At 40.0% G+C, this 27129-nt stretch overlaps 1 protein-coding gene across 2 annotated transcripts in view; it reads left to right on the top strand.

Annotated features, from left to right (window-relative positions):
• The first annotated feature begins 474 nt into the window (after positions 1-474).
• Positions 475-27129, top strand: part of LOC125458129 (trypsin inhibitor ClTI-1-like) — a 35467-nt gene continuing 8812 nt past the window's right edge. The window contains exons 1-4 of one of the 2 annotated variants that reach the window (XM_048543029.2): positions 475-909; positions 10369-10510; positions 10628-10814; positions 18939-18979. The gene's annotated coding sequence lies outside the window, so the exon portion shown is untranslated. The remainder of the gene's footprint in view (positions 910-10368; positions 10511-10627; positions 10815-18938; positions 18980-27129) is intronic. The other variant, XM_048543030.2, reaches the window with a different exon arrangement.

Genomic DNA, 27129 nt, shown 5'->3' with positions numbered 1-27129 from the left:
ATTAACTTCTTAATCATTCTTTAATGGTGTTCATTCAAATTGCCATCCAAAAGATTGCAGAGACTGAACATTCGTTTAGAAAAATTAAACTCCAGAAGATAAGGCGAGTTGATAAGTGATTCTTGTTGTAAAGAAAAAACTTAAAATGTGGACTTTTTCATTCCCTTTGTAGTGTAATTAGTTTTGCTTACTAAGTATTGAAGTATAATAAACCAACCTGAAAATTCTCCAGCATCTGCAGTTCCCATTATCTCTGAAAATTCATAGTTGCTGTTGTCCATTTTAAAACAGACTCTTGAAAGTGGAACAAATCCAATTAATTGGGAAATTAAAACATTGTTTTCTTACTGACTGCATTGCGACAAGAAACTCACATAAATTTTTAATACTTCGAGAGAGGAGGCACTCCAGATGTGCCATTACATGTTCTGCAGTACTTGGTTTCTACCACTAGATGTTGCAGTGACCAAATCTCGGAAGTGAAGTAGGAGATTGTGTATCAACTGTCTCTATTTACGGAAATTTTCCATTAATGTTGCGTCACAATCTTTAGTAGTGATCTATTGAACAACTGAGCCAGTATTTGAACAAGCTAAATGTTTCACATTCAAACTCAATTGAAGACTGTCAGATCTTATTGAGCAAGCCTTCATGCAGTGCTTAAATAGATAATCAACTATTTTCCTCCTTCAGCGTCTGAATGGCAGTTGAAAGTCTTCAATTATTGTTCGAGCCTGCGATGCAATTATCGAAAGCTGCAGTGGGACAGAGAAACAAGGCAGTTATTTAAACAATAACAGATATTGTCATCTATGCTGTCACAAGGAAATGAGGATAGGAAACTATTTAGGAGAGTCATCTAACCTCATAGCCTCGGGTGCCATCATATTTATGGTTTTCTACCACTATGTAAGTATATGTAAACTGTTTGGGCACAGACGAGTGTTTATTTTAATGCATTATGCTAAAATATATGGTTGAGTCAGTATTTCTTTCATTTGTCTTTCATTCAGAAATAAGTAGGACAAAGGTAAATTTTAAAATGGCAGTAAAATGTGACAAGAATTAAAATTAATTCAAGAAGTGACAGACATTTGCACAACAGAGATTTGTGCTGCCTTTTTACACTCCAGGTTTAATTCCGATCCCCAAAATTATTGACCATGTGATACAATTCAATTAATATATGACAAAGATGACCAGATGAAGATGCAAGTTGTGCATTGTTCTCAGCTAATGGGTATACATATGGAAGAGCAGACTTTAGGCGTGTGGCTCCACTGGCAGTACTTATATTGGAATTGGAAAGTTGTAGGTTAAATTCTCAGTTCAGAATTTGAACATAAAAGTCAAGGCTAACGTTCCAGGGAGTGCTGAACTGTCTTTTAAATAAGATGTTAAACTGAGACCTTGTCAATACTGTCACATGTGTATGAAGTTCTTATAGTGCTATTTGAAAAAACAATAACTTGGGAGTTATCTCTGGTGACATGGTCAATACTTATCCCTCAATCAACATTATAAAAAATGTATTGGATACACTTTTGGGTACTGTTTCCTAATTGTGAAGGAGGCCTAAAATCAGCTTCTTGATGGCAGCATGAAACTATGGGTTAATTATTTGGAAGTTTGTAGGGGTTCTGGATGTGAGTTTGCTCGCTGAGCTGGAAGGTTTGTTTTCAGACGTTTCGTCACCATTCTAGGTAACATCATCAATGAGCCTCTGGTGAAGCGCTGGTGTTGTGTCCTGTTTTCTATTTATCTGTTTAGGTTTCCCTGGGTTGGTGATGTCATTTCCTGCATTGGTGATGTCATTTCCTGATTTTTCTCAGAGTGTGGTAGATGGGCTCCAAATCAATGTGTTTGTTGATGGAGTTCCGGTTGGAATGCCATGCTTCTAGAAATTCTCGTGCATGTCGCTGTTTTGCTTGTCCTAGGATGGATGTGTTGTCCCAATCAAAGTGGTGTCCTTCCTCATCTGTATGTAAGGATACTAGTGATAGTGGGTCATGTTGTTTTGTGGCTAGTTGATGTTAATGTTTCCTGGTGGCTAGCTTTCTGCCTGTTTGACCAATGTAGTGTTCGCAAAAACTGTGACAAACACTACATAGGACAAACAGGCAGAAAGCTAGCCACCAGGATACATGAACATCAACTAGCCACAAAAAGGCATGACCCACTGGACAAGCCAAACAGAGACACACACGAGAATTCATAGCAGCATGGCATTCCAACCGGAACTCCATCAACAAACACATTGATTTGGAGCCCATCTACTGCCCTCTGAGAAAAAGAATAGGAAATGACATCACCAACCCAAGGAAACCTAAACAAATAAATAGAAAGGGGGTCATAACACCAGCACTTCACCGGAGGCTCACTGATGATGTTACCTAGAATAGTGATGAAACGTCTGAAAACGAACCTTCCAGCGCAGCGAGCAAACTCACATCCAGAACCTCAACCTGAGCTACAAATCTTCTCAAAACTCGCTAGTTTGTAGGGGTGTTGTGATGCCTCATTGGTTAGCACTGTGGCCTCACAGAGCCAGGGACCCGGGTTTAATTCAACCTTTGGCTGTGTGGAGTTTGTACATTCTCCCCGTGTCTGTGTGAGTTTCCTCCAGGTGCTCTGGTTTCCTCCCACAGTCCAAAGATGTGCCGGTTAGGTGGATTGTCCATGACAAATTGTCCAAGGCTGTGCAGGCTAGTGGATTAGCCATGGGAAATGCAGGGTTGGAGTGGTTTGGGGTGGGATGTTCTTTGGAGGATTGGTGTGGACTTGTTTGGCTGAATAGCCTGCTTCCACAATGTAAGGATTCTATGAGAAGGAAAGCTTAATGGGAAGTAGTGAGAAGTCCTTTGGCATGCATGTGTTTGATGATTAAAAGGTAACCTTGCCAGAATTAAGTGCACCTTTCATGTTATCCTTTGGAAGTAAGAAACGCATGTCTTCAAATTCACAACTACACATAAACGGCACACAGTAGGCAAGGTAACAAACATGCTGGAGTTAGAGTGACTAGATGCTTCTGTTTACTGGAGAGTGTTCACGACAGGTCATGATTGTGATTTTGCAGCAGCAAGCTAAAGACAACAGTGCAGGTAGGGCTTTCCAAGGGAGAGAAGGAGTTGGCAGTCCGCTGATCTTTCATGGGTGACAGATGAAGAATACTGAATCATACAGGGAACTTCAGACCATAGATGTTCAATAGTTGTGGGGATAGCAAGGCCTACGTTAGGAAGCTTATTTGCAAAGGTCTGAGACTCAAGTGTGATTGTAGGAAGCTTAAGGATGATGGAATGTATCCTGAGGATGATGATTGGCAGGTTGAAGATAATGAAATTGCTAAACTTGGCTGCAGCCTCAGTCAGGCAGGAGGGCCACTTGCTGCCATGCTGGGAAACAGGACCTCTCGCCTTCCCAGACAGTCTGAGGAGAATCAGCAATATGGTATCAAGAAACCTGGAGGCCACTTATTGTATCAGAGATGACATACTCCTGAATAGCAAGTGGCAGCAGATGACATCCTGGCAGGGAAGCGCAGGAAGTTTTGTACACTGCAGTCCACTAAGACAACCTGACTGATGCTTTCAGACTGCAGGGAATGAATGCCTATCCAGGTGCCCTTTAAATATGGTCCTGGGACCGTCAACCTCAGGAGGTGACGGGGTTTGGATGTGAGGTGGGAGAATGGCAGAAAAGTGGACACGAATTTAGGATTGATCAAAGTTTCAGGTCTGGGCGGAGTGTGGTTTTGGAGTCAGCTTGATTAGAGGATGTAGAAACAAAAACACAAATTGCTGGATAAACTCACCAGGTCTGGCAGCAGTGAAAGTGAGTTAACGTTTCAGATCCAGTCACCCTTCTTCAGTTCTGAAGACCTGCCAGATCTGTTGAGCAATTTCTCTTCTTGTTTATAATTACCAGCATCTGCTGCTCTTTGGTTTTTCTTGGTTAGAGGAAGTAGTCAGGATTTGGGGTGAGTTAGGAGCTCAGATCAGGTGTCGCAGTTTGAGCCAAAGTGACTAATTTTACAGCCTACGTAATAACCTTCTTAGAGGTGATCTACTTCCTCAGACACTTAAACATAGGTAAGATATTTTGATCCTGCTTGTTAATCATTAGCTTGTACTTCTGTAGCATCCTCATTTACTGTCGTACAGCCATTTTGGATTTGTAACACTAACTCTGTTTTTCTCTCTCCTCAGATGCTGCCAGATTTTCTGAGTTTCTCAGGCACTTTCTGTTTTTATTTCACATTTAAAACATCCACTAGATCATCTGCTTTGTCCTTGCCAGCTTTGAAAGGGCAATGAAATGATAACAGAAGCAAATGCCAAGTTGTTGCCTCCATTTGAGTTTATCACACATGGGTACAATTTAGACCTTTGCAAATATGACCTATGTCTCCAACTTTGCATCCTTTGGAAGTACAATTTGGCTAAAATGAAAATAACAATTGAAAATGCTAGAAAATAATCAGTAGATCAGGTAGTCTTTATGGGGAGGCAACAGCAATAACTAGGATTTATTTTATCCTCTTTACAAAGTACAGCATGTCAAGGGTGAAAGTGTGGAATCTTTTACTCTCATGATTACTTCAGGGCAGAAAGGGCACATAATTAAGGAGGATGGTGGTGTACCTAAACATGACCACCCCTTGCCTCTGTCAGAATTACTATCCAAACAGGAGGGCCAGAGTCGAGCCTCCTTCTCCACCAGTTGTGGTGCTTTAATCATCAATTAGTGATTATTTAAGTGCCTCATCCTGCTTCCACTTGGATAAATCCAGCAGCAGGAGAACCACTCGCCATGTAACATGCATAGCAACTAAAACTATGCATTCAGCTTGTCATCTTCTGTTGAGGGGGGTGTAGTCTCTTGATAAAGCGGGGACTACGGTGGCTCAATGGTTAGCACTGCAGCCTCACAGCACCAGGAACCCAGGTTCGATTCCAGCCTCGGGTAACTGTCTGTGCGGAGTTTGCACATTCTCCCCGTGTCTGCGTGGGTTTGCTCCGGTTTCCTCCCACAGCCCAAAGATGTGCAGGCTAGATAGATTGGCCATGCTAAATTGCCCGTAGTGTTCAGGGGTGTGTGGGTTATACGGGGATGGGTCTGGGTAGGATGCTCCCAGTGTGGTCTTGTTGGGCCAAAGTGCCTGTTTCCACACTGTAGGGAATCTAATCTAAAAGACATTCAGTGAGAGCCAACTCCCTGCCTTTGCTACTCTCTGGATGTCTTGTAATGCCCACTACACCAGTCCAACCCCACCACCCATAACTATCACCCTCGAGCATATCCCACCACTGTATTACATCCCTTTGGCCCGGGTTTCTCTGTGATGCTGGGAATTTGGTGTCTTTCCTTCCAGTATTGGCCATGACCTCCCTATTGATGCTGCTGAGCACAAGAGCTGCCAAGTTTTGATTGGCTGCCAGGGCTTGTTATCAAGATCTCCACCCCAGAGTCTTGATTCCAGGAGGAGTATCTGCTGCCGGCCTTAACTTTGCCTGCCTGGCTTTACTGGTTGTCTTTTGCTGGCCCCTTCAGTCTGGAGGTGAGAACCTTAATGCCACAACAGAATTCTCCCCAATATTTCAGATCAACGATCTTTCATGACAATTAACATGTTAGAGATGAACAGATTTTAAGCAAAGGCAGAGGCCAGAGAAGAAAGAAATGGGGTTGCGTTTAGACGTGCTTGCTCACAGAGAGGAAACCAGTGGAGATTCAGAGATGAAGTGTGAGGCAGAGTGGAGCTGGTTTAAACTCTCACTGTCTTACTGTTCAATTTGAAATATTTCAATGATCTGACTCTTTTCTAGTCTTTAGAAGCAAAATCAAAGCTCTATTGCTTAACAAAAGCACAAGTTGTATTTTTATGACTAAGCACGACAAAAGTAGAATTTAGTGTCATTACATGTAACAAATACTACTTCTCAACACTGTGACTGACTGTGTTTTAAGGTACATCCAAATGGTTTTTAACTTGAGGTGATTGATTTTTGTTCTTGGCAAGCTTTGTGGAGCAAAGAATTGCACATTTCATTCTATTCTTTAAAACCAATAATTTTTCAAACATTCAGTACAAATATTTCTTTTCCTTTGACTAGACATACAGTTTTATTAGAATTAATTGCTATTTTTTATTGATGTTGTCATCTCTGAAAATGATCTCACTGAGACAAATACAATTACCTTAACCTGGAATTCCAATAACAATCCACATGATACTTTAAAACTAATTGTATATTTGCAAGACCACATCATATCTTTAGAGAATTGAAGTAGCTGTAATTGGGCGTCAAAGCATCTTGCTGTTTTATCTAACCTCTGTAAACACTGATATTATACAGCTGCATAGTCTGTCAGTTCAAAATATAAATATGTAAATAGTTTTTATTTCTCAACTCTAAAGTAAATCCACTGCCTGAGTTTCACAATGCATTCCCATATTAGTTAAGAAATTATCTGGTTTTGAGAAGCTTTTATGAGCAAACTTCTAATACATATTTGTCTACAATGATCTTATTGCAATATATATTTATCTGGCTAATGATTTAAGAGCTTGATTGATAAATGCCAGCAATGTCTGGTTTAGCGTGATTCAATTATTGCGTGCTTTGCTTGAAGTGAAAAGAGACATTTTTCTAATCTTGTACTGTTGTGTGGGCGTTTGATTATTTATCTATATGGTGCCCCTTACGTGAAAAGAAAACAGTATTAGTTTATACACGCAAATTGATGACACTCAGGTCCACCGACCACAATCTCTTCCAACCCGTCTGCAATCTTCAAATTGTCAGACTGATTTAACATCAAAGTACTGTGAATGCTGGAGACCTGAAAGAAAAGACTGAAAGTGCTGCGGACTCTTAACATTTCACATCCCTCTGCAAAGAATAAATCTGTTTCCTTCTCCATGGGTATTGCCAGAATTGCTGAGTTTCTCCAGAACATGTAGTTTTTCTTGTCAGACTGATTTCTACTCATCCACTACTGGTTGTTAGGCAACTTGCTGAACCAAATAGTGGAAGCCCTAAGCCATTACCTTCAATTCCTCCACAAACATTTTCCGCTGGATATTGTTTTCGTCCCTATTCTTGGCTGCAGTCTGAGGCTTAACCAGATTAATTGCAACTTTATGGCTGTATTTGACTCTGAAATGTTCTCCCACCCATATCCATACCATAACAAAAACAGCCTACTTCCAGCTATGTAACATTACTTGATTCTTTCCCTGCTCTAGCTCGGCTGTTGAAAAATCCTCTTCCTGACCTTTTGTTCCTTCTATGCTTGAAAATTCCACAAGACTCCTAGTCAGCATCCTGCATTTTAATTTCTGAAAATTTGAGGTCATCCAAAAATCTCAGCTTATGTCCTAACACACACCATCACACCTGTGCGCATTGATCTGTATTGTTTTGGTGCCAAAGCCCTCCATGACTCTTGCCCCATCCTAAAATGAAACAAAGAACTGTGGATTTTAGAAATCTGAAACAAAAACAGAAATTGTTGTAGAAATGCAGCAAGCCTGGCAGCATCTGCAGAGAGAAAGCAGAATTGATGTTTCAGGTCCTCAGAACTTAAAACTCCCTATCTCTGTAATCTCCTCCAACATCATGACCCCTTGTGTTTCCTGCGTTCTATTAATTCTGGTGTCACACACCCCTGATTTTAATTCCTTTGCCATCAGCTGACCGGGCTAAAAATTCAGAACTCCTTACCTGAAGAAGTAAACCACTCTCCTGCATTTTCCTCCTTTAAGAAACACCTTAGTCTTTTTGACTAAGCTTATAGACACAGGCATTCAGATCTCAAGTTAATTCTTTGTGTATTATCTTTTATTTCATTACAAAGCTCAACTGAGTTAATCTCTGATTTAGACCAGGTATGACCAGTATCAATTTTTATTGGGTTAAGTATTAAGTCCTCTGTAGTTGGCTCAAATCCCTGACACTGAGCTCAAGTTTCAAGACACTCATGAATGTCCTGGGCAATAGAAATCAACCCACTGGAAATTTAAAATACCATAGCCATTATAGTGTACATGAACATATCAGAACTTATGCGAGGGCCCCGATGTGCAACATTCTTAAGCTCAGACTTCATCAGTCTGGACAAAGGCAGATTCAAACTTGTAATGATCAAATGAATAAAGTTTTATATGTATATCTTAGAAAAAGAAAAACAACAAATTATAATCTTTGAACGTTCTTCTAACTCATTTCATTTGTTATTCTTGGGATGAGTTTCTCTGGGAGTTCTGCTGTTCTGCCATAACTCTACTCAAAGAACTGTAGAAATCATGGGAAAATCAAAGGAGGGTTGTCATTTTATTTCTGGGAATCTGAAGCTCTTTTGGATGCAAGGGTGAAGCCCCATCGGAATTCACCCTCTTTAATTAGATGTGCCCTGTTTAAGAATGTCAATGTATTTTGCATTCTGTGTTTTTCTTCTCAAGACTGGAGAAGAAACAGCTAGAAATGAAACTTGCTCATAACATATAATGTTACAACCTTAATGTATTAACAGCATATTCAGAGTAACAATTGCAATTTAATGAAAATGATCTATACTACTTAGTTTATACATTATGGTTCATAAATAAAATTTCTTTTTGTAAAGACACAACAACTGCTTAAAATTAGTTTATAGTCAAAGTATCTGAACGTCATTTATCTGATCTATTTCCTTCCTGTCTCTCTTGGCTCATGATGATGAATTTGTTGGATTCTTGTATATCTATCTTAAGAAGTTTTTGCTGTATATTGTTAGCAATGATTTAGACAAGGTAATCCTATAATAAGCAATTAGATTTATATTTAAGATGGATGTTTAAGTTTAACCAAATTACTAATTTGGAAGCATCTGGCAGCTGCACAGTGGCTGCAAATTGGCTGTAATGCTCTCCGCAAAAATTTTAGATCATGGGAGGCTGAAGGAATACTAGAAAAAGTAATTTGTTACAATTCGACTCTACATTCCAGTCACCAAGAACATTGCTTTAATCACATTTGAAAATTTCTTTATTTTTAAGCTCCTCAGAAGAGAAAGATTTGCCTTGTTTTCTCATCTCTTGACATTCCCAAGCCTTTCCATCATCTACATGGCACAAGTCAGGAAACTCTCTACTTGCCCAAATGAGTGCGATTCCAATTATGTACATGAAAATTATTATGGCTAGAAATCTTTGGTCCACCTACCTGGAGACACACACAAACCACTAAGCAAGAGAGGAAGCTTGCCACAAATTTATCTTAAGCTAGTTGCTTAATTTAAACCAATGAAATACATTATTCAACAGACAGCTGAGTTTAAATAATGTACAAAATTGAGATTCATAGTTATCAGGCCACCATGATCTAAGAGAAATATTTATCAGATATTTTTTGCTTTTATTGGTGGCTTGGAGACCAGGGGCAGTCTAATTAAACTATCAACAAATAGGTTTTTAAGGTGCTATGTTGTTACCTCCAATGCACTGAAATAACCCAAGGTGCTTAATTGAAACATTGTAAAATTAAATTTGACACTAAACTCCATAAAAAGATGTTTGGCTAAATCTTAGTTTATTTGGCCATGTGTGAGTTGCACTGACTATTTCTGATGGATTCTTGTGTCAAGGCTGAAAAAGATTTCTTGCCGTATCTTAACAAATTCGCCTGATTAGCTATCTACCTCACTCCTATGGCACCCTTCACATCTGATTCCATCCCCATCTTACCTTGCGCCATTCCTGGAACAAATCACCACTCACTGGATATTCACCGAGAGACCAGTATCCCTGGCATCCACACCATGTTGAAAAGGCTGCTGTGTCATGCAGACAAGCTGTGGCACTCCAAAGGTGCTCTATTCAGTAATGGACATATTGAAAAGTTGTCGGAGAAAGGGAAGATGGCATTGTGATTACAGGGACTGGAGGTCCTGCTAGACAGGATGGTGTAAAGGAGTGGTGACCTCTTCCCTGAAGACAGACAGAACTGGTCACAAACACCAGACACAGGCAGCCTGGTACAAGGTCACCTCATGGGCAGTGCTGTCTCAGTGGTTTAGAGGAATAGCCAGCAGTGGTGCAAGAAGTTCAATGACCTTTACTGTTCTGTTTAAAGTAAGTGGTACACTCCATCTCTGCGACTGCACGCATCTTCCATCAAGACACATGCTCTGTCATTTTCACTACTGCATGCAATACCTTCTCTTACTAGTTCTCACCTGCTCAATCTTCCACAGCACTAATCTTGCAACTCCTCTGTATTTCCTACTTAATCACCTGGGATGCCGCACCCCTTGAACCAGCAGGAACAGTTGTTTCATCCACTTTAGACACACTCAATTCCTCCCTTTCTCTCATTCCAGGAGAAGTTAGCCCACCATAGGCAGAATGGGTTGCCTGACAGTAGAATCCTCCATCAGCACAAGGACAGAATCCTGTCCCTCACAGAAGAAGAACACAACCTCTCCTACGGGAATGCCAAGACATCGATGTCCCATCAACCAAGTAAGTACCAATCTTCACTCCACTATAAGTCTCACGGTAAATGCACCATTGATGTCACTCACTGCACACCACTTCTAATCATTGGTCACTTTGCCTTGTTTCACTTTTGTCGTGCAGGACCAGGTCACCATCTCTGTGTAGACAGGGCTACCTTCTCCAGATGCTGCTTTTTTGACCACCGAGTACGAGACTAACAAGGCCTCAGAGGAAACATTGGCAAGACTGCCTCCTACACCTCCCACTCTCTCAGATGTTGACAACTCAGCAACAATGTTAGCTTTCAAAATTTTGGGAGCATAAGCTGGTGAGCACCTCTTTGCAGCAGCACAGGGAGGAATAGGAGAGGCAGGCACATATATGGGATGCAGTGGTCCTCATTACCCAGTGGCTGCAGGAGGGCAGCTATGTACACAACTATTTGTCAGCATTGTTGGGCAAATTGGCAGCTGCCATGGGTAGCCAGGTCCAGCACATGTTGTGTTAACTTTCTCAGTAAAACTTTCTTTTCCCCCTGCATCTTCAATAAATAGAGGGGTCTATCAGAAGGTAGATCACCAGATCTACCTTCTGTACTGACAATGTAACGGGAGATTTAAGCACAAAGAAGGTCTGAAGATCGCAAACCAGGGACTTTGCATTCCATTGCCATCAGGTCTTTAAAAGCATGAATGGAGATTAGGGTTAAGATAAGAAAACAGAGTATTTACATTGAATTAAGCCTGTAGTTCACATTTAGTTGAGGAAATCCTTTGTCTGTCATTCCATCTCTTTATCAGGTCTCTTTCTGCCAAGATGGCTTTGCCTCTAGACAGTGTCTGATGAACTGTTCAGGATCCCTTGCTCACTCCATCCCTCAACATCACCACTTGCTGTTGGAGGCCTCAGCAAGCTTATTCCCTGTCATTGGAAAAATGACTAACATTGAAATGACTAATATTGAGAAGCATGTATTTAAGGCAAGAGAGGGAAAGTTCAAAGGAGATTTGAGAGGCAAGTTTTTTTTTACATAGGGAGTGGTAAATATTTGGAATGCATTGCCAGGGGTACTGGAGGCAGATACAATAGGGGCATTTAAGAGGATTTTATATAAGCACATGGATATGCAAGGAATGGACCAAGCACAGGCAGAAGGGATTAGTTTAATTTGTCATCATATTCAACACAACATCATTGGCTGAAGGAGATAATGGGAACTGCAGATGCTGGAGAATCCAAGATAATAAAATGAGGCTGGATGAACACAGCAGGCCAAGCAGCATCTCAGGAGCACAAAAGCTGACGTTTCGGGCCTAGACCCTTCATCAGAGAGCTCCCTGATGAAGGGTCTAGGCCTGAAACGTCGGCTTTTGTGCTCCTGAGATGCTGCTTGGCCTGCTGTGTTCATCCAGCCTCACATTTTATTATCATTGGCTGAAGGTCCATTTCTGTGCTGTACAGTTCTGTGGTGCTCAGTTCCCTTGCACGCTGTCATATGTTAATACTGGCCTTCCTATTAACGTTGATTTCAGCTTTGTTCATGTGTAAGCCACCTTGTTGGTTGGTCTGGAAGTTGAAACAGTTTCTCTGATATCAGTGGTGGAATATGTGCAGGGCCTTTCTAATTTTTCAACTTCACTTCAATGGGAAATCATTGGAAACTCTACAGAAACAGTTGCTTTATAACTAGAAATACTTACCTGGATTAAAAAACAACAGTGATATTTTTCATGATCTACACTTAATTGAACAGAATTACACATTAAATAATGTACTTCCTGCAGCAAAAACTTATTTTTGGTTGTACAGTAAATGGAGATGCGATGCTGATCAGCTACACATGGTGCAACAAGATTAAGGGGTTAGTGTCAACTCCTGTTTCTAAAGCATTTCATTGTTACCAAGAAAAGTAAATTAAAACAAAGAACTGCAGATGCTGAAGATCTGAAACAAAAGAAATTGCTGGAGAAACTCAACAGACCTGGAAATATCTGTGCAAAGGAAGCAAAGTTAATGTTTCGAGTCTAGTGACTCTTCATCGGAACTGTCAGTAACTCAGAAAAACTGGTATTTATGCCGAAGACAAAGTGGAGTGGCGGTGGAGGAAGAGTGAAGGGAGTGGATAAGTGGAGATGGTGCCAAATATAAAGTCATAGAATTCCTATGGTGCAGAAGCAGGGCATTCAGCCCATCAAGTCCATACCAACCCTCTAAAGATCTTGCCACTCAAACCTCTCCTCCCCATCTCTGTAATCCTGCACTTCCCATAACTAATCCACTTTAGCTTGCATACCCGTGGACACTATGGACAATTTAGATTATAGAATCCCCACAGTGTGGAAACAGGCCCTTCAGCCCAACAAATCCACACCGACCCTCAGAGGATCCCACCCAAACCCATCCCCCTATAACCCACCTCATGTACAATTCCCTGAACACTACGGGCAATTTACTATGGCCAATCCATCAAATTTGCACATCTTTGAACTGTGGGAGAGAACCAGAGCACCCGAAAGAAACTCATGCAGACACGGGGAGAATGTGCAAACACCACACAGGCAGTCACCCTAGGGTGGAACCGAACTCAGGTCCTTGGCACTGTGAGGCAGCAGTGTTAACCACTCAGCATCTATGCCACCCCTGAAGTGGGTAGATAAACAAGAAGATTATGGATAGCAGGTCAAGATGAAAGAAAAGCTGCATAACAAATAATAAGAGCCAAGAGTGAGAAAATGAGTTAGCTGTACTTAATGCAACCCTACATAATGCGATAAAAGGCCAAGACTGTGCTAAGAGCAAACCACATCATAACAGGACTGGGTGTGGGGATGGTTTAAAAAGCATGACTGGATCTAATCAGGCTCTAAAGTTATTGAACTCAATGTTGTGTTCTAAAGACTGCAGGTCCCCAAGAGAAAAATAAGGTGTTGCTCTTCAGCTTGTGCTAAGGCTCACTGGAACACTGCAGCAAGTCTGTGACAGAAATGCTGGCATTGGAACACTGTTGTTGCAGGCAATTGGAAACTTGGGGTCAATTCTGCAAACAGAACAGAGGTGTTCTGCAAAGTGGTCACTCTGTTATGATGCTGGTCTCCTACTCTCAGCTCTCATTATTACATATTCACCTGCCTTTCTGTCTTGGCCTACTTTCAATAATCCCCTTGTTTACCTCACCCTTTCATATGTCTTTCCTTCTGGGCTCTGTGCCCACCTATCTGCTTACCTCTCCCTTTCTCCCTCCCTCTAGTTTCCTGGGCTTCAGCAAAAATGCCAGTTTTTCCAAGCTACTAACCGTTCTGAAGAAGTGTCACTGGACTCAAAATGTTAATTTTGCTTTCTCCAACAGATGCTGCCAGACCTGCTGAGTTTCTGCAGTAATTTCTACTTTTGCTACCAGGAAAGGCACTTATTTCCCTAAGTTCTGAATACCATTTTGGTCTAATATGAAAGTAATTCACTCTCAATCAGTTAAAGGAAACAATTATTTTATTTTATATATTACCTTTCATGATCTTAGGACATAGAGCATAAAGCTTACATGGTATGGAGCTATTTACCTGTGGTCTAATATCTTAAAGTTTCAATGTATTCAGAGGTGGAATCAGAGCCTTTCAAGTTTTACTTATATCCTCACATCACATTCATGTGAAGCTGCTGTGTATCAAAGTGTAACTGTAATGTAAGTTCAATGAAACCTCTACTTTTGCAAATCTTTCAAACTCCAATCCACAAATGTTTACACCGTTAATTAAGTTAGCAGGAATGCCCATCCAGTACTTTGAGAGTAATTTATATCCTTCTCTTCACAGAATCCCTACAGTGTAGAAGCAGGCAAGATGGCCCATTTGAGTCCACACCAACCCTCCAAAGAGTAGCCCACCTGGACCCATCCCCCCACCACTGTAACTTTGCATTTCCCAAGGCTAACCCGCCTAGACATCCTATGGGCAATTTAGCATGGCCAGTCCACCTAACCTGCATATCTTTTGGACTGTGGGAGAAAACGCATGCAGATACAGGGAGAATGTGCAGACTCCACACAGTCATCTAAGGGTGAAACCGAATCTGGGGCCCTGGCAGTGCTAATCACTGAGCCACCATGCTGTCCTTTGAGCACCCGTGCCACCCTTATGTTGTAGTCATGGCAATTCTAGATGTTAGAACCCTGTAAAAACAACAAGGCTACTTCCAGTGATAACTACTAAAGCCATGTCATTTGACATTGGTTCCAACAATAGTTCACAAAGTTTTGTTAAATCCTTTGGCAACATGTTCTGACCTTAAATTATTGTACTGGCAAGCATATTAATATTATTATATTTACCAGTTCTCACACAAGATTTAGCCACACAGTCTGAATAATACAGAAAGCACCAATTTTGCACAGAAAATGATTACCAAAAAATACACTGCACACTTTTGAACAATGCCTGGAAATTAAGGAATGTGGAACAAAAAAGTTAAAGTATAAAGTAAAAATTCTCTATTAAAAGATGTTCCTAGTATCCTGCTACAAACAATACAATGACTTTTCAAACTATACATCCATGTGATTTGATTGCAAAACAAATGACTTGTCTCCTGAAATTGGTTTACAATGTTGTGAAGCATAGATTTGCAGACAAATAAATTTAGTCGGAGACAATTTACAACAAATGAAGCATGATTGTTGCCGTTTCATCTGGCAGTAAAGATACTTATTTTCCCAACTATGGATTATGTATAAGAAATTAAATCTTGAAGATATATTAAGTTCCATTTCCACTTACTTGCGCTTATTTCCTTGAGCTGGATTGCCTCAAGTCATCAGAAATTGCTCAAAAGCTCACCTCGTTTTAAATTGGATTCAATGGAAATCACATTTCCATGATTATTTGCATTGGTTTTAAAAGCAATTTTCTCTTGGAGGGTTCCAGATGCAGGGGAATTGCCCATCAATTTCCCAAGCAATTTCCACAGGATCTGCAATGTTGGGGATTCTACATGGTCGCAACAAGCGACTACAGTCTGTGCTGCTTCAACAACATTGGAATATCTGGGTCACCGCACCAAAAGCTGCTACTGCCCATGAAACTGTTCATGTCCTCCTGATGTTTTAATTACTGTTTGGATATTCTGCTAAGTACCACATTTTAGCTTGGCTTTGGAGGAGGACCCACATCATATTTTTTATTTTCTTGTCCAAATTTCGTTCATCGGCATGTTTTAAGAACCCTTTCTGATGAAGGGTCTAGGTCCGAAACATCAGCTTTTGTGCTCCTAAGATGCTGCTTGGCCTTCTGTGTTCATCCAGCTCCATACTTTGTTATCTCGGATTCTCCAGCATCTGCAGTTCCCATTATCTCTGATCACGTTTTAAGAACTGTTTGAATGCATTTTTGACTTAATAGGGAACTGATGATTGTATCCCAATATTTAGTAATTGGCTCTCTCCATTTTTCTTTAAAAATGCAATTTTCTTTACTTTAAAAACTGATTACATACAGGGGATAAATTATACCTGAAGTGGGAAGATTTCCTTCAGTGGGCTACATTTCTTTTATTTACTAACAAATTTCTATTATCATGTTTATGCTGAATTGAAGGAGATACTAAAGAGTACGGGTGTGATATTCATAGGATCTGTGTATTGTATGCAACACTTTTAATGATCCAGAATGTCCTGCAATGGGGGATCTAATAAAAACAACCATTCCTTAAATTTACTCATGAACATTGAGCTTTTTGTTTTTATCACATGGCAAATTTTTGCAAGTATGAGTTGATAGCAGCACAGTAAAAGACACGCGGCATCTGAGACCTGAGTAAACAAGGGAAACAACCAAATCCGTGACAAGTCAGATTGAAAGATTGTAAAATTAACTACTGGCAGGAATTATTTACATGCATGGATGAGTAATGGTATGAGACAAAAACTTTTGAAAAATTGATTGGAGTGGACTGTTTGCAGGTAAAAGACATCTATAGGTGGGAGACATTCAAGAATATGATGACAAGAGTTCAGAGGCATTTTGTTCCTGGTAGAGTGAAGGGTAAGGCTGCTAAGATTAAGGAACAATAAAGATATTGAGATTCTAGTCAAGAATAAAAGAGAATTTTTTTTAGGTATGGATAACTTGGCTCAATTGAATCTCTTAATCAACATAAAGAGGGTAGGGGCATTCTTAAGAGAGAAATCAGGAAGGCAAAAGGGGGATATGACAGTGCATTGGTAGATAAGTTTAAGGATAATCCAAAGAGATTCTACAAAAGCATTACAAGGAAAAGGGTAAATAGAGAGAGGTTTGGGCCTCTTAAAGATCAAGTAGGTCGTCTTTGTGTTGAACCCTCGGAGAATGGAAAGATAGTAAATGAATATTTCACACCAGTTTTCACGGTGGAGAAAGTAATAGAGCCCAGAAAATGCAGAGAAACAAACTTTTTTTTCAGTACGGGAGGAAATTGTGAGAACTCTTGCAGAAATATTTGCATCAGCTTTAACTATGGATAAAGTATCTGATGACTGGAGCGTGGCTAACATTGTGCCTTTGCTTAAGAAAAGTTATAAGGAGAAATCGGAGAACTATAGACCTGTAAGCCCGACTTTGTTTGTGAGTAAATTGTTGGAGGTGGTTCTAAAAAATAGAGTTAATGGACATTTAGAGAGACAAAAATTGATTCGGGATAGTCAGCATGGTTTTGTGCAAGGAAAATCATGTCTCACAAACTTGGTTGAGTTTTTTGAGGGAGTTCCCAAAAAGATTGATGATGGCAGAGGAGTAGATGTTGTTTATTTGGATTTTAGTAAAGCCTTTGATAAGGGTCCACATGGTAGACTAATTATTAAAGTTAGATCACATTGGATTCAGGATAAGTTGCTAATTGGACACATAATTGCCTTAATGGCAGGAGGCAGAGAGTAATGGTGGAGGGTTGCTTTTCGGTCTGGAAGCCTGTGACCAGTGATATTCCATGGGATCGGCTCTGGGCCCTCTTTTGTTTGCCATTTATATAAATGATTTAGAAGGCATGAGTAGTAAGTTTGTGGATGAAGATATTTTTCTAAGATTACAAAGGAGTCTTGATGAAGTGGGTCAGTGAGCTGAAAAATGGCAAATTGAATTCCATCTGGGTAAATGCAAGGTATTGCATTTTGGTACATCAAACAAGGGTAGGGCTTACACAATTAATGGGTAGGACTTTAGATAGTGTTATAGAACAGAGGGACCTAGGGATGCAAGTGCATAATTCTTTAAAGTTTGCATCACATATAGACAGGATGGTTAAAAAGGCATTTGGCTCACTTGCCTTTATTGCTCAGTCCTTTAAGTATAGGAGTTGCAATATTATGTTGAGATTGTACAGGCCTCTTCTGGAATGCTGTGTCCAGTTATAGGAAGGATATAATCAAGCTGGAGAGAGGATGTTGCTGGTTATGGAGGTTTGAGTTATAAGGAAAGGCTGGATAGGCTGGGACTTTTTTCACTGGACTGTAAGTGTTTGAGAGTTAACCCGATAGAAGTTTATAAAATAATGGGAGTTATCGATAGAGTTGATGGAAGCTGTGTGGAATGAACTTCCTGATAAAAGTGGTGGATGCGGGTACAATTACAACATTTAAAGGACATTCGGATAGATGTATGAATAGGAAAGATTTGGACAGATATGGGCCAGGAGGAAGCAGGTGGGATTAGTTTAATTTGGGATTATATTCAGCATGGTTGGACCGAAGGGTCTGTTTCTGCGCTGTATAACTCTATGACTCTATGAGTATTAGGATAGAATGAATAAGTAAGAAGCAGAATAAAAACTGGATTGAGAAAAATAATGTTGCAATATAATCTTTAAAATGAGTAAAAAGCTGAGAAATGTTTTGATGTTTTTGATTAATGGGTGATAATACCCAATGATAATAGAGTTCCAAATTATTTCGTCAGCAATACCAGCAAATAGAAGAAATGACAGAAAACCTCCTCTTGCAACTGAATAAGAAGGCAAATACCGTACCTAGAAACAATTCTGTTAAAAAAAAATCAAGTTTCATTCTTTCAATTCATTTCAGAATTTATTCAATTGGCAATTCCTTTACCGTGCTCTGGTTTTGTGTTAAAAAATTACTTTATATGCAAACGTATTCTACAATCCCTTATTTATTGTTCATATTTCTATTTGCAACTTTTAACACTTGCTCATTTATCTCATGTTTTATTAAGTTTATTACCAATGTCATCCATTTAGATGATGCATGTTGTTTGATAAAGGTTTATGTTCATCTTGCATTTAAAAGATCTGACAAAATGATTTTTTTTATATTCAACATATTTTAATGCTTTAGAAGTACATTTGGCTGGTTCATTTACTTTCAGTTCTACTTCTGTCAAACTTTAGTTGGTTTTGTTTTTAATGCACAATGCATGAAGTTAGGCATGTAATTGGATAACTATATTCTAAATGAAATATTTGTATATTGCAGATGCATCCAAACCTATTAATATTGATGAAGAAACTGAACAAGTAAGATCATAATTTGTCAACTGATACTTAGAAAAAGATTTTATTGTATTTGAATCTTAGTATTGAGTTATGAAACTCTCCATCTCTTGTAGCCTGCCTCTGATAAATCCAATTTGCCAGCATGTACAAAGAATTATGCTCCTGTCTGTGGCACAGATGGCAGCATGTACTTAAGTGAGTGCATGATGTGTTTTGAGATCAAATGAGTGATTTAATTGTTTGACTTTAAAGGGTATGAATATGAATCATCTGAAAGTGAAAAGTATCTATTTGTACAGATACATATATTGTATACCATGTGCGAACTGATTACACTAGTACTGAGCTAAACATATACATCCTAAATAGCCAATAATTGGTTATCAATTATGAACTTTAATAATGGTCTCACAGTAAGTTATTTGATAAGACTCCTGGACTTTTTAATTGAATGTAGAACCAAATAAAGCAACACAAATTCAAATTACAATAAAAATTTCAATTTCAGATGGACAGTATAAATAGATTTCTTCACAAATAGGTACATACAGGGAAATGATAAATGTAAATCTATAGCCCAATGATGTTAACTAAGATAGAAAATAGAATCATTAACAAGGCATTGAGTCAATATATTTTGAATCCTTCTAATATTTTCACACAATAGCCAGTAAAAATATGAAAATTTGTAGCTGAGATAATTGAAATCTCGTGAAATAGATTCTTATTAGGCAAGGTTTGGTAAGGTTTTGAGATAAGACAGCTGAATAGTATTGAGGTAAAGATCAGTTATAACCTAATTGAAAGGGATTGCATGTTCAAAGGGTTAAATGGAAGAGTTCTGTTCTCTGCTGCTTGAAGTGATGCAGAACACCATATTTAATTTAATTTAGTATTGTTACATGTACCTAGGTACAGTGAAAGGTTTTGTTTTGCATGCAGTACAGGCAGATCATACCATACAAAGTGCATAAGGATAGTAGAAAAGAGAAATACAGTGTTCTGGCTGTAGGGAAAGTGCACAAAAGTGTGATTAACATTACCTTTAAAATTTGAGAGGTCCAGGGAAGAAGCTGCTCTTAAAACTGTGCGTTTAAACCTTTGTGTCTTCTGCCCGATGGAAGAAGTTGTAAATGATTATAACTGGGGTGGGAGGTGTCTTTGATTACGTTGGCTGCCTTCCTGAGGTAACAATAAACATAGATGGAGTCAATGGATGAAAAGTTTGCTTGTGTGATGGAATGGGCTGTGTTCACAACTCTGTATAGTTTCTTACTGTCCTGGGCAGACTAGTTGTCACACTGAGCTGTAATGCATCGGGATAGATTGCTTTCTATGTTGTACCTATAAAAATTGGTAAGAGTCTTTTCAGTTATGCTGAATTTCCTTCGTCTCCTGAGGAAGTAGAAGCATTGATGTGCTTTCTTGACCATCAGATCAACGTGGGTCAACCAGGACAGATTGTTGGTGACCACCACTCCTAGGAACTTGACACTTTTGACCATCTCCGCCTTAGTACCTTGCTTACTGAAGTCAATGACCACCTTTTAGCATTTTGCTGACATTGAGGGAGAGGTTGTTACCTTTATGCCATGCCATCAAGCACTCTCTTTCCTTATTCTGATTTCTCACTGTTTAAGATCGACCTACAATTGTGGCATCATCAGTACAGACAGAGTTAGGATGAAATTTGTCCACATAGTCATGAGGCTATCGGAAGTGTAGTGAGGGGCTGCCTATGCAGTTATCAGTGTTGAGGATTATTATGGAGCTGATGATGTTGCCTGTTCTCATGATTTGTGATCTGTGGATCAGCAAGTTGAGGATCCAGTTGCAGAGGGTGGAGGAGAGACCTAACTTTTGGAGTTTGGAGATTAGTTTGGTTGGGATTATAATGTTGAAGGTGGAGCTTCAGTCAATAAGTAGAAACCTGACATAGGTATTCCTGTTCCAGGGAAGACAGAAGGAACCAGGGAAATGGTGTCTACTGTGGACCTGTTGTGATGGTAGGCAAATTGCAAGGCGGGGAACCTACAGTTGATATGAGCTATAACTAACCTCTCAAAGCACTTCCTAACTGTGGAGGTCAGAGCCATTGGGTGGTAGTCATTGAGGCATGCTGCATGAGTTTTCTTTGCCACCAACAGTCTTCTTGAAGCAGGTGGAGAGAGGTCAATCTGTCTGTGAGTATCCCTGCCAGCTGGTACATGCAACATCTGAGGCCAGGGCCGGAGACGCCATCTGGGCTTTCCGTGGAATCACTCTCAAAGAGGCCAATCTGACATCTGCAATGCTGAATGAGGGAATCGATGCATCCAATGCTGTAGGGGCAGGTGATACCATTTCATAGACCTTCTGTTTGAAACAAGCATAAAATGCATTGAATGCATCAGAATGGGTTGTATTTTTACCTGCCATTCTGTTCTGCTTCACTACGTAACCCCTTATGTCATACGGGGTTTCTAGCTTACCTGGTATTGCATCTTGTTATCTCTAACATCCTCACAGAGGTTGTAACTGGATTTCCTGTGAAGGTCCGGGTAGTCTAACTCGAATGCCACAAACCCGGGCATCAGTAGGCAATGGATCTCCTGGTTCATCCATGGTTTCTGATTAGAAAACGTCTGGGTTACCTTCTTTGGCACACAGGAGAAATATACATGGGAAAACAATGCTATAGCATAGGGGAGCCAGAATGTCTGAGAAAATTTAGAATCACAATTTGTACAGGCAACTTCTGAAGATGAAGACTAATTGTCATCATATCCAATTGAATAATAAACAATAAAATTAGAAAATGCAGGACTTACATTATGAGCAGCAAAGTTGTTGTGACAATATTGTCACTTTAAAAGAATATTTTGTCCTGGTTTTTGTTTAAGACTGTTTTAAGCAGAGCTGTCAAGCTGACTACTGAAGACGGTTTTTGTAAAAAATGTATGAGACCTTTAGGTTTTTTTTCAGAAAGTTGGAACAATGGAAGCAGCTTGAATGGGTGCGGCCAGGTCTCACAAACCAGGCTTTCTGATTTTGTTTTAGCTTTAGCAGGCAGAAGCAGTTTGAAGTTTCAGAAGAGTTGGAAGCTTCAGCAAATGATTTCAGCTGCTACTTTCGTTGAAATCACTCCTGATGTTTATTACCTCCTGGATTGGAGAAGTACATGTAAGAATCTGTGTCTGAATTTGCCTTTTTGCCAAAGGGTGTGTTTCTAGGAAGTTACTATATTGCAACAGTTAATTAGAAACAGGGTCTGTACCTATTATTTGGTTAAGGTTACCAATAGTTAGGTTATTCTAAATTCATTTTTTTTAATATTTTAACTATAGTGTTTAAATAAATAGTGTTTTGCTTAACGTCTAGTAGTTTGACTAGTTGCATCTGGAACACGCAATTCACATTTACTTTTAAAAAGAGAATTTTAGGGTTAAGGTTACCTTCTTAAAATATTTTGAGGGTGTCTGCTCTAGTACATATCATTTTTTAACTATAACACTACTACATACCGACTAAAATTAGGGCGTGGCTAAACCGGGGAAAATAACCAGATGGTCAAAAACATTCCAGGGCTACGATAATGAGTAATGGCTTTGTGTTGAGTTTAGGTGTGGGAATATAATGAGATCACACAAATGTATTTCCTGAATATCTGCCAGTATCTCGCTAAACTTCGTTTTTCATCCTTTTTAGTTTAGAATTTCATGAAAGTTCTTCCTTCCATATCAACAGTATCTGTGCTCAGTTGTCTGATTTGTCAGTAACAAAACCCAATAAGGAGCTGTAGCAGCACTTTACACTGAATATTCTGCATTCTTTTTCAGTCAAATAACAGTCAACATCCATATAACGAAACATGCAGAATGCAAAATTTAGACATTCTGACACCAGATGTCAGAGTGTATTTCGTAAAAACAATGAATGAATAATTGTGAACAAAATAAACAGAACTTAGTACTGCATGATTTTGTTTTTCTTTCCTTAATATGTCAGTATGAGGTCCATGTTAGTTTAATACTGTGAGAGCACTTACCTGTTTTTTGACCAGGCAAATTCTTGATAACATCTACTCACCGCAGTGTAGGTAGTTACATTAGTTCTAAGACTAACAATTCAATTAAACAAAGTATGAAAGATAAATACCGCATATAAAGAGGGCATTAGTTCAGCAGGGTTTATACACTATGAATATGGCAGTCTATCACTGTTTAAAGTGGGTACTGAACTTGGCAGAAACAGTTGCGCTGGTATTAACAGGCAAAATGGAAAATGAAAGATTGGGTGTTATACGAAAGTCATTGACTTATTTTTCTTGCCACATACCATAACATTCACATTTGGCTTCCATTAGCAAGACACAGAAGGGTTTTAGTTGAAATTTATATTCCACATTAATGAGGACATTGTGAGGCAATTCTTATTTCCTAGACTTCAATCATAATCTCAGTCAACATTGAACCTGGGCAATTTAAAGAGAACATCACAGGAACAATAGAAACAACAAGCTGCCACTTTTACGTTAATTCACACCCTACATGAGAATTATGAGACAAAATATGACACCAAATCACATTAAGAAATATTAAGTCTGATGATAAAAAACTTAGTGACTGAAAAAGGTTTTAAGAACCAACCTAAGTGATAAAAGAGCAAGATATTGCAAAGGTTTTCCAAAGCCCAGGCAGCTGAAGGATGGTTACCATTAGTAGAACAACTAAACTCAAAAATGCTGAATTGGCCAGAAAGCATGTAATGGAGAGATCGAGGGAATTCTAGTCCAAAAGAAATTACAGAAATGAGATGAGATAAGGTATGAAGCCATTTGATGAAAGGATGACAGTGTTAAAATCGAAGTAGCACCTGGACCACAAGTTGGGAAATAGTCGCAGGAACATAGAACATTACAGCATAGTACAGGCCCTTCGGCCCTCGATGTTGTGCCGACCTGTCATACTGATCTGAAGCCCATCTAACCTACACTATTCCATGTATGTCCATATGCTTGTCCATTGACGACTTAAATGTACTTAAAGTTGGCGAATCTACTACCATTGCAGGCAAAGTGTTCCATTCCCTTACTACTCTGAGTAAAGAAACTACCTCTGACATCTGTTCTATATCTTTCACCCCTCAATTTAAAGCTATGCCCCCTCATGCTCGCCGTCAGCATCCTATGAAAAAGGCTCTCCCTATCCACCCTATCTAACCCTCTGATTATTTTATATGTCTCAATTAAGTCACCTCTCAACCTTCTTCTCTCTAATGAAAACAGCCTCAAGTCCCTCAGCCTTTCCTCGTAAGACCTTCCCTCCATACCAGGAAACATCCTAGTAAATCTCCTCTGCACCCTTTCCAAAACTTCCACATCCTTCTTATTATGCGGTGACCAGAACTGTATGCAATACTCTAAGTGCGGCCGCACCAGAGTTTTGTACAGCTGCAGCATAACCTCTTGGTTCCGGAACTCGATCCCTCTATTAATAAAAGCTAAAACACTGTATGCTTTCTTAACGGCCCTGTCAACCTGGGTGGCAACTTTCAAGGGTCTGTGTACATGGACACCGAGATCTCTCTGCTCATCTACACTACTGAGAATCTTACCATTAGCCCAGAACTTTGCCTGCCGGTTACTCCTACCAAAGTGCATCACCTCACACTTGTCTGCATTAAACTCCATTTTCCACCTCTCAGCCCAGCTCTGCAGCTTATCTATGTCTCTGTGCAACCTATAGCATCCTTCATCACTATCCACAACTCCACCAACCTTAGTGTCGTTTGCAAATTTACTAACCCATCCTTCTACGCCCTCATCCAGGTCATTTATAAAAATGACAAACAGCAGAGGACCCAACACCGACCCTTGCGGTACACCACTATTAACTGGTCTCCAGGATGAACATTTCTCATCAACTACCACCCTCTGTCTTCTTTCAGCAAGCCAATTTCCGATCCAAACTGCTATATCTCCCACAATCCCATTCCTCCGCATTTTGTACAATAGCCTACTGTGGGGAACCTTATTGAACACCTTGCTGAAATCCATATATACCACATCAACCGGTTTACTCTCATCTACCTGTTTGGTCACCTTCTCAAAGAACTCAATAAGGTTTGTGAGGCACGACCTACCCTTCACAAAACCATGCTGACTATCCCTAATCAATTTATTCTTTTCTAGATGATTATAAATCCTATCTCTTATAACCTTTTCCAACATTTTACCAACAATTGAGGTAAGGCTGACTGGTCTATAATTACCAGGGTTGTCTCTACTCCCCTTCTTGAACAGGGGAACCACATTTGCTATCCTCCAGTCATCTGGCATTATTCCTGTAGACAATGACGAGTTAAAGATCAATGCCAAAGGCTCGGCAATCTCCTCCCTCGCTTCCCAGAGGATCCTAGGATAAATCCCATCCGGCCCAGGGGACTTATCTATCTTCACACTCTGTAGGATTTCTAATACCTCTTCCTTGTGAACCTCAATCCCACCTAGTCTAGTAGCCTGTATCTCAATATTCTCCTTGACAACATTGTTGTTTACTAGAGTGAATACTGTTGAAAAATATTCATTTAGTGCTTCCCCTATCTCTTCTGACTCCACACACAACTTCCCACTACTATCCATGATTGGCCCTAATCTTACTTTCGTCATTCTTTTATTCCTTAAATACCCATAGAAAGCCTTAGGGTTTACCCTGATCCTATCCGCCAACAACTGCTCATGTCTCCTCCTGGCTCTTCTGAGCTCTCTCTTTAGGTCTTTCCTGGCTACCTCGTTGCCCTCAAACGCCCTAACTGAGCCTTCACATCTCATCCTAACATAAGCCGCCTTCTTCCTCTTGACCAGAGATTCCACTTCCTTTGTAAGCCACGGCTCCCACGCTCTACAGCTTCCTCCCTGCCTGACAGGTACATACTTATCTAGGACACACAGGAGCTTTTCCTTGAATAGGCTCCACATTTCTAATGTGCCCATCCCCTGCAGTTTCCTTCCCCATTTTATGCTCCCTAAATCTTGTCTAATCTTGCCTTTCCCCCAGCTATAACTCTTGCCCAGTGGTATACATCTATCCCTTTGCATCACTAAAGTAAACATAACAGAATTGTGATCGCTATCACCAAAGTGCTCACCTACTTTCAAATCTATCACCTGGCCGGGCTCATTACCCAGTACCAAATCTAATGTGGCTTTGCCCCTTGTTGGCCTATCTACATACTGTGTCAGGAAGCCCTCCTGCACACACTGGACAAAAACTGACCCATCTATAGTACTTGAACTATAGTGTTTCCAGTCAATATTTAGAAAGTTGAAGTCCCTCATGACAACTACCCTGTCTTTCTCACTCCTATCGAGAATCATCTTTGCTATCCTTTCCTCCACATATCTGGAACTATTCGGAGGCCTGTAGAAAACTCCCAACAGGGTGACCTCTCCTTTCCTGTTTCTAACCTCAACCCATACTACCTCAGTTGACGAGTCCCCAAACATCCTTTCTGAAACTGTAATACAGTCCTTGACCAACAATGCCACACCTCCCCCCTTTTTCCATCTTCTCTGTTCTTACTGAAACATCTAAATCCTGCAACCTGCAACAACCATTCCTGTCCCTGCTTTATCCATGTCTCCGAAATGGCCACAACATCGAAGTCCCAGGTATTAACCCATGCTGCAAGATCACCCACCTTATTCTGGATGCTCCTGGCGTTGAAGTAGACACACTTCAAACCAACTTCTTGCTTGCCGGTGCCATCTTGCGTCCCTGAAACTTTATTTTGGACCTCCCTACTCTCAACCTTTCCTATACTCGAACTACAATTTTGGTTCCCATCCCCCTGCTGAATTAGTTTAAACGCACCAGAATAGCCTTAGCAAGGAGTAGGCCCTTTAATATTAGTTGGGTAAATGGCCAGTATGTCATAAAATTAATTACATCCATAGGTAACAATGTCTTGGATGAGTTTTCAGCAAAAGATAAATGGAGACAAGATCAAAGTCAGGTGATGTTTCGGAAATAGAGGTAGGCAGTGCTAGTGGTGGTGCTGATAAGTGGTAGAAAGTCAAACATGACACAACGGTTGAGAAGGCTTGCTTGGGGAGAGATGCCAGGGACGGAGATAAAGTCAGTGGTGAGAGACTTATACCTGACCTGGCCACCCTGTAGTTGCTTCTTCAG

This window comes from Stegostoma tigrinum, chromosome 13 (assembly GCF_030684315.1).
Source record: "Stegostoma tigrinum isolate sSteTig4 chromosome 13, sSteTig4.hap1, whole genome shotgun sequence".
NCBI lineage: Eukaryota > Metazoa > Chordata > Chondrichthyes > Orectolobiformes > Stegostomatidae > Stegostoma > Stegostoma tigrinum.
This window is presented reverse-complemented; position numbering and strand designations above follow the sequence as displayed.